This window comes from Physella acuta, unplaced genomic scaffold, assembly GCF_028476545.2.
Source record: "Physella acuta isolate Inbredline_101_S28 unplaced genomic scaffold, ASM2847654v3 ptg000206l, whole genome shotgun sequence".
Taxonomy (NCBI): domain Eukaryota; kingdom Metazoa; phylum Mollusca; class Gastropoda; family Physidae; genus Physella; species Physella acuta.
Genome location: NW_026731725.1, coordinates 612,075 through 624,653, shown reverse-complemented (window position 1 = coordinate 624,653; position 12,579 = coordinate 612,075). Strand labels below are relative to the sequence as shown.

General features: G+C 31.7%; 1 long non-coding RNA gene across 1 annotated transcript; it reads right to left on the bottom strand.

Annotated features, from left to right (window-relative positions):
- Positions 1-375: 375 nt before the first annotated feature.
- Positions 376-3,636, bottom strand: LOC131937304 (uncharacterized). The gene is made up of 3 exons (XR_009386201.1): positions 3,548-3,636; positions 959-1,151; positions 376-811 (listed from the first exon to the last, which is right to left on the bottom strand). It is a non-coding gene; the product is annotated as an uncharacterized LOC131937304 (long non-coding RNA).
- Positions 3,637-12,579: the final 8,943 nt, after the last annotated feature.

Genomic DNA, 12,579 nt, shown 5'->3' with positions numbered 1-12,579 from the left:
ATGGTAATATAATATAATATATAGTTATATATTTTTCGTCTTTATGGAACATTGAACAGTGTGGTTTGCTGTGATTAGTGTTTTAGGTGGTTTTCTCATTAGTATATTCCGCAAGACAAAGAAAATGTATGATATTCCGCACTATTATACACAAATTGTTTGCCATTCACGTGGTGCGTAATTCTTTTTATTCCACGAGATTCTCTTCTATTTTTAAAAGTTCAAGTAATTAAAACTGGATTTAAAATCATGTCTATATCCCGAATTGCCGTCGCCCATTTTGTTATGTAAGAAAATTAGTGAAAGTTTAGGGGAGAGCACTCCCGGTTTATTTTTAAGTGGTAATAGATAACAATAAATAAAACTAACAAAAACATTAAGTTCAAGACCCTTCCCAAACTAAAAATATTTATGTTTGTCTTTTTATATGTGTAAAAGGGTATGTGTGCGAAAATGTGTTTTTAAGTGACGTTTAAAAAAAAATTATTAGTGTTTGTACGTAACAACAAACAAAACTTTAACTTTTTTTGTAAATGTGCATGGCATGTGTGTATGTGTATGCACTGTTTGTTTAATGTGTTTGTATATATGCATGTGTGTGAAATACATTATTAAATACCCAATATTTATTGATGTGTTGCTTTCTTAACAACATCACAATATTCAAAAACATAAAACACAATTGATGTGCTGTTTGATCCTCTCATGACATCACGATTTTTTCTACTTTTAGGTCTCCGTAAAATTCCAAATAGTCATAACAATCAGAGACTGGTAATTCGGTCGAACCTGCTGCCAGGATTGCATCAACCTGGATTAAATGTGTTCAATAATAATTATTTATATTACTATTCACTAATGTTATCCATATTTTTTTCGTAATAATAAACGCATACTAAATAAACACCAACTGTTTAAAATCTATTGTGCAATATTAATATGAAAATGTAGAAGTTACCTTAGTATAACCTGAACTTGTTTGAATTGCTATAACAATTTGCTGGTGAAAGTCAAATTTGCCGTACATAACAAAACCAAATCGCCGAGTATATGACGCGCCTCGTGTTTGGCTGTCGTAATGCATTTGCACGTTTAGGTGAGAGGCAATTTCTCCAGTACCTGCGGGTGGGCATCGAATGTCTATAGAAAAACTGTGAAAAAAATTATATTATCAATTAAAAATGAAAATGTGTGTGATAATAATGACATTTATAACATTTTATTAAACTTGCAAGCAACATTTTTGACCAGTTTTAAGGAATCAATTATTTTCTATTTTGACACGTTGGTTAAGACCTGATGTAGGTGCAATGTCCAATAAATCAATACATTTAACTTTATTTTAATGCTTACTACTTTTCTGCTTGCTCAACTTTTGTTTCCATAACGAGAACTAGGTACGCTTCGGCGCTGGGTGGAAACTGGAACGCTCTCCTTACCTAAACACGGATTTGAACTCGATACATTTGAGTTAGCAGTCTAACTCTCTATTTCTAGGCAACGCCGCTCTCCATCGGGGCTATAGACTAGTCTTTTATTTATTTATTTTAATTTTTATAATACAGTTTCATTTTTAAAAATGAATTGAATCGCAAAGAAAAAAGAATAGCGAATTATATGAAAGAAAAAAATGTGTGAACTGTAGTCCTTTTTAAATAAAACATTGCTTAATATTTATGAAATTAATAATTTATCAAATTATATAAAATGTTATATTATAATACATTGTCTTCAAGACTTGTCCTATTTTTGAAAAAGTTTGAAATATTTTTTTCCGGTTGAAGTGGTTGTTATTTTATATCGAATTGTTCAACCTAAGAAAGACTATAGAAAGATGAATCAAGCTCAATTGATGTTATGTTTTTTTTACAAATTATAAATAGCGTTAATTACTATAACCGATCACCGGAAATCACTTATCGATTTTAGAGAAACCAGATAATACAACATTTTTTTACTAATACATACTATTATAAGTCGGTTTGCTGCTAGATGGTTTTAATTAGATAGAAAATGAAACTACACTCTATATGGTAGTCTTACTATGGTCTAAGGAAACAACTTGTTCATTAATAGTGGCCGGCCTTACGGGCCAGCCCTACCACACTTTATAAAAGAAAACACAAATAGATCTACATGCTTCTAAGGACAACGTTCAACTGTCCTATGTCTTAGGCCCTCACCACCCAGCCTGGGGTCTATGCCCTGGCTTAACCTAAAATACAATACGGTATCTCATTACGTGTTTTCCCGAATTTGCATCCCAGATCAGTTGGGTGGGACTCAGATCAAAGAACAGGCGACCGGGGTACTACCCCTAGCCTGCACATCACTAGGTGGGGCGGGGATGCTGTCGTATCAGATAACGACATGTCCCAATTCAGGTGGTGGACGGAGACGGGGGACTAACCCACTAGCAATCGACAATGGACACAGATATAACACATACAATGTGTCAACCTGTAACGATACTGAAGTACACACGTTAGTGACATACAGACAGACGGCAAGATAGACGGATACCGTGCAATACTTGTGATTTGTGAAAATCTCGATTTTTATATTTTTTTGACAATTACAATTCTTCCTATATTCTCCGTATACAAGAAAGTAAAAATAAAGTTAAAATTTATAAAGTTTAGATAACAATCTAATATATACTAATATGTTAGTAAAAATCAAAATAAGACAATTCGCTCCACAATTTACATTTTCTTTTGAAATTGTTATGCTTATTTTTATATAGAAATTCATTTATTTTCATTTAGTGTATTGTTAATTAAATTATAGGTATATTTTGAGTTTAATTGTAAGCGCTTGTATGATATACGCATTTCCAATATTTATTTTTAATATCTTTTATTAATGTGGCTTCTGATTTAAAAAAAAACAAATCAAGAAACATCTAAATTTAATGGCCTACATTACCAACAAAATGAGATATGCTAGCAAACTTGTTAATTGAATCCTAACTGTAACATACTACAAAATTTATTTCATTATAGGCTTTCTAAAGTTTATTAAAAGACCCTGACTCTAGTAGAGGAAGTGCTAAATGTCAATATTTTACAATTGAATAAGAGCACAATCTGTAAAAATAAAATGAACTCATTGAGTCGCTTGTTACTAGCAGTTAAACAACGTTGTGGATATTAACGATTTTGATGTTAGAGAACCGTTCTTAAAAGACAAAACCCATTTTCCTCTTTACTTTTTTTATTTATTTTTTTTTGCACTGACTTATTTAAAACATCAGATTTCAATATTACCAGTAGGATATACATTATTTGACAATTTTCATGAAAATTGTGTTTAAATTATGTTTAGATCTATTGCGACCACTACCATAGTTGTTTTTGAACTTATACCAATAAAAAAAGCTAAAAAACAAAGTTTAGAAAATAAAACTGTAAACAAAATGAAGAACGTTTGAAATCGCTATCATGATAATGTAATATTATAGTCAATCTCTTAATCTATTCTCTCGTTAATTGAATTTTGATAAGATTTTAACAGATGGATTGATGATTTATTTATATATTTATACTTTGGGTTTTCTGCAGTTGTGTACCCCTGAATGTCAATCTTTTCACCACCTGGACGTTTTATAATTTCTATTGGACTTGTCTGAAAGGAAAAAGAACAGTTTAGTTGTAATTTATTATTGTTATCTTTGTAACAAACATTTTAAGTATTACTTGAGTAAAATTTAGTAGGTGAGAATAATAACAATTCTTAGGTAGTATTTGTTACAATAACATTATTACATTTTCCTTTATTATTATATTTTTAAATCTTTAAATTAAAATCATTCTACGTTTTGAAATCGATCAAACATATTTAAGCATTATCTTTGCATAAAAAAAAATAAACATGTATTTATACTTACGGGGTTTGTATACTGTTATAAAAATTAAAAAAAAAACCACGTTAATATTCTTTAAATTACATAATTTATAATAGTTCGTAACTAAATATAACGGGAACATAATTATGTAATTGTTTCTCCTTTTATGTTCATTTTTATGTTTTTTTTTGTATTTGTATTATTTGTTATATATATATATATATATATATATATATATATATATATATATACTAGGCATGCTGCCCAGCTTCGCTTAGGCTTTCGAAAACATTGATAATTTGAATGCTTAATTAATTCGCCCATATAAGGCGCCGGTCAGTCGAGGTCAGTTTTGACACCCTCATCGTAGACTTTTCGGCCAACCGGCCCCCGTGTTCTGTCGCCCAAAGGCAAGATCCTGCCAAATTTGAAGCGCCTGCGGCGCCACAAAGTGCCCTATCGGGCACCTGACAACTTAGCTTTATAGATCATCTAGATCTAGATCTAGAATCTCTAGATCTAAATGATCTAGAATCTCTAGATCTAGATGATCTAGAATATCTAGATCTTGATCAATCTCTAGATCTAGAATCCAAATAGATAAAATATTTTTTTTAAGTTTAGGCCGAGAAAATCGTATTTTATACATTTCATAGCGTACATAGCTCTAAATCATATTTGAATAAAGAAGTTCATTTCTTTTTATTCTAAACTCGGAAGATGACGTCATCAGTTTCGTGCTCTTTTTTTAGTGTAAACAATAAGCGACGTCACTGTTAAATGTGTTCTTGTCCCAAGTTTAAATACTTTTCCGGTTGCATAAATAATACTGTTTCTCAACATTCGAATACTCCTTAATTTTTTATTTTTCTTCTTTAAATAAAATTGTGGTTATACATTTAAAACATCTAACATATTATTTTCACCAAAAGTTCGTATAAAGGTATCCATATATCGCTGCCGATTCGGACGTGATGTCCGGCGAAAATATTTTGCGGACAGACAGAGAGAGAGAGAGAAGAGCGCACATGGCTTTTTATATATTAGGATATATATATATATATATATATATATATATATATATATATATATATATATATATATATATATATATATATATATATATCATTTTTATGCTATGTCAATCTTAAGTATATATTTAAAAAAAATAATAATTAAGAGAAGAAATAACTTTTTAATTTGTTTAGTACAAATATATTAAAAGGAGCGTATGAGCACCCTATTTAACCATTTAGAAAAGGAAAAAAAGTCATAGAAATGCTTTGAACGTTTGTCTATCTTTCACACTACAGCTCAGGCATATATATTTTTTACGCTACAGCATGTGTTTTTTGTCTCTCCTGTAAAATTTACATTTTCGCAGTTACACGGTTTGCAACCGAGGCCTATCAATATATATATATATATATATATATATATATATATATATATATATATATATATATATATATATATATATATATATATATATATATATATATATATATATATATATATATATATATATATATATATATATATATATATATATATTTATATATATATATATATATATATATATATATATATATATATATATATATATATATATATATATATATCAGAGGCGTAGTGAGGGGGGGGGCGCCAAATTGAAAGTTTGAGGGGGGGGGTGCAAATGAAAAGTTCGATGTGGGGGTGCAAATCGAAAGTTTGAAGGGGGGGTGCAAATGAAAAGTTCGAGAGGGGGTGCAAATCGAAAGTTTGTCCCCGGGTGCCGGGAGGGGTCGCTACGCCTCTGATATATATATATATATATATATATATATATATATATATATATATATATATATATATATATATATATATATATATATATATACAGAGAGAGAGAGAGAGAGAGAGAGAGAAATTTAATTGAATATACGTAAAATAATTGTTGATTTTCTTCATCTGCAGATCTGCTTTGAAGATATGTCCCTGACTTCTTTTCAATGTCACCAACAATTGTGCTGTTCTTTTCATTTATTCCTTCTACACAGGTCCAACAAAATAAGGTAGCCAAATGAAAAAACAACAACACTTGAAGTTTCATGATCGAATACATGATACGAAGTTCCTGTTCAAAAGAAACAACATCAACTAAACCTCAAAAAAAAAAAAATAAATCTAAATTTCTGTTTTTATTTTAAAATATTTTTTATGTTTAACGTACCTCTCAGCTTGTTTCCAGTAACGACTCAGAATATGTTAGTGTTTCTTCTTTAACTTTTACGATATAGAGTACTGTTGGTTTTGACATAAACTGACATATTTATAACTTCTACATGGCGAGTGACGTGGCTTGTACTTAGTTGTAGAGGCGAAAACTTTGACAACAGATGTTACCACAACTATGAAATTAACTTTATTCAGTGGCGTATATATAGTCATTCTGGCTTTTTTTTAGGAATATCAGTAGATTAAATAACAATAAAATGCAACCATTTTTTTCATAAAGTTTACAAGTCTTTACAATAGAGTTTCTTTTTGAACTCTCAGACGTATTTAAATAATAGTTGCTTCAATTACTAGATAAGTCACAGTAAAAAGAGAGATTTTCGTTTACTCTATGGAACATACGTTTTTAATACATAAGTTTGCTTTTTTTGCCCAAGAATCAATTAAGTTGAATTGACCCTAACTCAAATTGTCTCATGTGTAGTCGCTAATGTTGATTTACCAGTCAAAATTATTGTGTCACTTAACATTTCCAACGTAGGCGTATTTGTTCTACATACTCCCTTTTATGTGTACCCACACGCCTTTCCACCCCGAAACTAGGTGACTCACCATCACCGCAGTCAAACCTGGGTACCATCACATCACATCTGGTTATCCATACAACTTTCCTTTGTGTCCTCAGCCTCAACTGAAAATTACACGCGCGGTGAACTTTATTTTATCGGCCCTATGGGTCGAAAATAAAAAAAAAATAAAAAAATAAAAAAATAAAAAACACTTGCATTATAACTCTCCCTGGCAAATCTTTCCACTTAATTTTGACCCACTTTAACGCAAAGATTTTAATCGAAATTTTCCCGATTCCTTATTCTTCAAAGACAATAGAAGTATATATGATTTTATTGTAAAGATATAGAAAACAATTTGGTAAATGAAATTATAATAGGCCTACATTTCTTAATTAATAGCAAATCTTAAGCGGTTACAAGATCAGCCTGTTTAAACCATTTTTTAAGACGTAAGTTATTGTTCGCCTCAACGTCTACCGTGGTTCAGAAGATACATATCTTTTAGAGATAGCGAGCTAGGCCTACTGATTGGTTTTTAAATCAAACATTTGTTGTCGTAGCCTATTTTTATCATGTACACTTTTACGATATAATTGTGGCAAATGTTATTATTGAGTAAAGGTTTATGTGTGGGTGGTGTTATGGTGATGGTTTGTATTTATATTAATGATTGTGGTTGTTGTGACGTGAGTGTTTATTTATCTTTTTTTTTAATTTGCATTTGCGTTTATGTTTGTTGTCGCTCAAACGTCATTACATTATGTAGACATGATGTTAGAAATTTAATATATTTCCAGACCCCAAGCGGCACCGGATAGCCAACACGGTGCTTAATAAAAACGCAAGTCACGATCCTTTTCACAAATGCCAGTGGCAGGGAATTACCTGGACGGCTAGTGTGTTATAAATACTTGAATACCAGATAAACAGATATTTTCGAATGCGGGATAATAAAGTATTACCCTGTCTAATAAGACCAGCTTTGGTAAGCTCGCATGTTAGACAAATCTGTACTTGAGATTAGGATTGTTAGGATCGTCGGATTTGTTTTCAAACAAGTGTGTGAGCAGTTGGTTTATTGTAGCGACGACATGTGTAGCATGACTAACATACACTCAAGGATTAGACTCAGCGGTTGACGGTTGTATATGTAAACCCGCGCCCCGATAAATATGATCCAGGCCCAGACATTGTTTACATTTAAATAACTCGGTTTTAGAAAACAAGGTTACGCATCTAAGGCGGGGGGTGGGGGGGGCCACAGCCGCCAATAGTATTTTTTTTTATAGTTAAAATTAATTTTCTTGCATTTTTGACCTAATGGTTGTTTTGAAAAATAGAATACTAAAGCTGCGTTTAGATTATCTTTATTCTATTGACACCGTCCCACTCTCTTGTATATTCAGTTTCCTACAATCAAACACACGCTGTTGTTGGCAAAATTCTTTTGAAAAAACATCGATCGCGCGAGAGGCCGCTAGATATTGAGACGGCTTTTTGAGACCATTCCAAATTTGGTACTGATGGATAAAAGCACATCGATGCTTTGTTGTCCCTTTTAAGTTCCTTTCTCAGACCTCCCCTCCCGCTCTTAGCCTTACAAGAAGCAAATAGATAGCGCCTCAACAACTAAGCTGGCTCGTATCGGTGGTAGTGTAGACAAACTAGCGCCGCAACAACTAATATCCAAGAAATAAAGTGCCGACATTGTTTACGTTTAATAACCACTGTTCTAGAAAACAAGGCAAAAGCCTCAAAAAAATACACGATTGATAGCGTGTTATATATGTATATATATATATATATATATATATATATATATATATATATATATATATATATATATATATATATATATATATATATATATATATATATATATATATATATACATATATATATACAGTTATTAGTATATATATATATATATATATATATATATATATATATATATATATATATATATATATATATATATATATATATATATATATATATTAGTTTCGTCACTGGCACCTTGATAGTGGTTTTGTAAATAACAAACAGATAAAAGATCTAATACTGTAGTGATGTTATATAGTAGCTAAGACATGCTGTTGCGTAAAAAAAAATTAAAAATATAACATGAGCTGTAGTGTAAAAGATAGGCAAACGTTCAAAGCACTTTTGACCGACTTAATGATTAGAAGTATTAAGGCAAACATAAATGAAAACAGAGATTTTCAAAACAGACCAATGCACTCAGAGGCGTAGCGACCCTTCCCGGCGCCGGGGGACAAACTTTCGATTTGCACCCCCCCCCTCAATTTTCCGATTTGCACCCCCCCTCAATTTTCCGATATGCACCCACCCCCCCTTCGAACTTTTCATTTGCATCCCCCCTCAATCTTTCAATTTGGCGCCCCCCCTAAAATCGGCGCCGGGGAATATGTCCCCCCGCCCCCCCCCCTCGCTACGCCTCTGAATGCACTCATATACATGACATGTTGTTGTGATTGGATATAATTGAATTTTTTTCTTCAAAACCCGATCAGGCCAGAAATGAGTATCCTATGTTCGTATTGTGTTTATATATATATATATATATATATATATATATATATATATATATATATACATATATATATATATATATATGTATATATATATATATATATATATATATATATATATATATATATATATATATATATATATATATATATATATATATATATGGGGGGCCCAAAAACATTTTTTGTGGGGTGGCCCATTTTTTCTAGCTCCGCCACTGATTGTCCTGAGATCATTGTCCTGAGATCATTGTCCTGAGATCATTGTCCTGAGATCATTGTCCTGAGATCATTTGTTCGTGGCGATCGGATAAAAGGTCAAGTAATGCATGCATACATGACTACACCCTTATACACATACACATACACACAGATACATATTTTTGTTTTTAATTATAGATAAACATGTTTCATAAATATTTATTACAATTGAATGTTATTTATAAACAAAATGTTCAGAGATTGTGCAAGAAAAGATCAGCATAATACTAAGTGTGTAAGATCTAAAATTTAAAACACATGATTAACTGAAGTCCTTATTCCGATTTTTAAAATGGGTATATTTTGTTGTGGGTGAGTATTTGTTTGGCATGCGTGATGGAGTTTGGTGTCTGTGTTTTTTCGGTAGCCCGATGTGTATGTGTTTACATGTGTATGAGAGAAAGAGTGATAAAGATACTATAAGAATCGCTTCATCAAACACTACAACTTCATTCATAATTAAAAAATTAAATAGTCATGGACAACACCGTTTTTATATTTTAATTGTAATATAGTCGGATTTTTACTAGTGATAGTAGATAACAATGAATAAAATTAACAAAAAAATTAAAGTTTAAGGTACTTCCCTAAATAAAAATGAGTAGTTTTATTTTGTCATTTCATGTGTGTAAAAGAGTGTGTATGTGAATATTTTGGTTTGAGTGAAATATTAAAAACATTATTTATTAGTGTCTTTACAGAACAACAAGCACAACTGTAAGTTTTTTGTGTAAATATGCATGGCATGTGTGTATCTGAATGCAGGGGTTTTTCATGTGTTTGTTTGCATGCATGTGAGTGAGATACATAAATACCCAGAATTATGTGATGTGTTGCTTTACATATACCAACACCATAAGATTCAAAAACATAAAATACAATTGATTGGTTCTTGGATCCTCTTATGATATCACGATTTTTTCTACTTTTAGGTCTCCGTAAAATTCCAAATAATCATAACAACTATTGACATGTAAATTGGTCTTTTCTAAGTCTTTGTTCACATAAAGTATTTAAATTTAATTTCGTAATAATACTAATTACACATAAAATAAAATAATAATACTATTTACACATTAAAAAATAACTGTTATTTTAAATCTATTGTGTATACCAAATCGAGAAATTACATTAGTTTTGCCTGACTTAGTGTTAATTTCAAGAACAATTTGCTGGTGAAGCTTGAAGTCAAATCTGTCGTACATAACAATATTTTCAGAACCTAATCTTTGAGAATAGTACGAGCTATCTATTTTGTCGTAATGCAATAACAGACTTAGATGAGAGGCAGTACCCGAAGGTGAACATCGAAGGTCTATAGCAAAGCTGTGAATTTTTTAAAAATATCAATGAAATACTTGTGGTAATACCGACATACGCAGACATACGTGTATACATACATATAGACCTACAGATATACGGACATACAGACAAAGGGATGAACAGACATACAGACGTACTGACATACAGACATACAGACATACAGGCATACAGACATACAGACATACAGACATACAGACATACAGACATACAGACATGCAGACATACAGACATACAGACATGCAGATATGCAGACATACAGACATACAGACATACAGACATACAGACATACAGACATACAGACATGCAGACATACAGACATACAGACATGCAGACATACAGACATACAGACATACAGACATACAGACATACAGACATGCAGACATGCAGACATACAGACATACAGACATGCAGACATACAGACATACAGACATGCAGATATGCAGACATACAGACATACAGACATACAGACATACAGACATACAGACAGACAGACAGACAGACAGACAGACAGACAGACAGACATACAGACATACAGACAGACAGACAGACAGACAGACAGACAGACAGACAGACAGACAGACAGACAGACAGACAGACAGACAGACAGACAGACAGACAGACAGACAGACAGACAGACAGACAGACAGACAGACAGACAGACAGACAGACAGACAGACAGACAGACAGACAGACAGACAGACAGACAGACAGACAGACAGACAGACAGACAGACAGACAGACAGACAGACAGACAGACAGACAGACAGACAGACAGACAGACAGACAGACAGACAGACAGACAGACAGACAGACAGACAGACAGACAGACAGACAGACAGACAGACAGACAGACAGACAGACAGACAGACAGACAGACAGACAGACAGACAGACAGACAGACAGACAGACAGACAGACAGACAGACAGACAGACAGACAGACAGACAGACAGACAGACAGACAGACAGACAGACAGACAGACAGACAGACAGACAGACAGACAGACAGACAGACAGACAGACAGACAGACAGACAGACAGACAGACAGACAGACAGACAGACAGACAGACAGACAGACAGAATTAACTTGGTTTGCTTCTTTTATACTATGGGTTCTCTGCAGATGTGTAACCTTGAACGACAATATTTTCACCACCCAGACGTTGTTTAATCTTTAATGGACTTGTCTGAAATGAAAGACACTTAGGTTTTATTAAAGTTGAATTATCATTGTAACAGTATAAACATTGATTTGTGTAAATTTATTAGCTAAAAATAAAGAATAAAAACATTTCCTTATTATTATTTCTTATTATGCATTAAAATCATTTCCGTTTATTAATACATTATAATATCTTTTAATTGAATGTATAATACTTATTTAAATCACTCATAAATATTTAAGCATTATCTTCCCTTAAGTGAATTTTTAAATTAATCATGTGTTTATACTTACGGGGTTAGAATACTGTTGTAAAAATAAAATTCTATTAATATTCTTTGTATAAAATAATTTACACTAAATCATAACTAAACACTAAGTGAACTTATTTTAAAGACTCAACATAATGATTCTGCAGTATCTTAAACATTTTTCTGATATAAAAAGTTTTGATACATAAACATTTATAATTATAATTTATAGTTATTTATATTTAATATAATAGAGCTATAATTATAGCATATATGTTTATACAATAATCAATAGCATTTTAATCACTTTTTCAACCACTGGGATTGATCATTTGGATCGAGCAAAAACTATTAAATGCCATGCTTTGCATGTCTACTGTTATCATAGATTA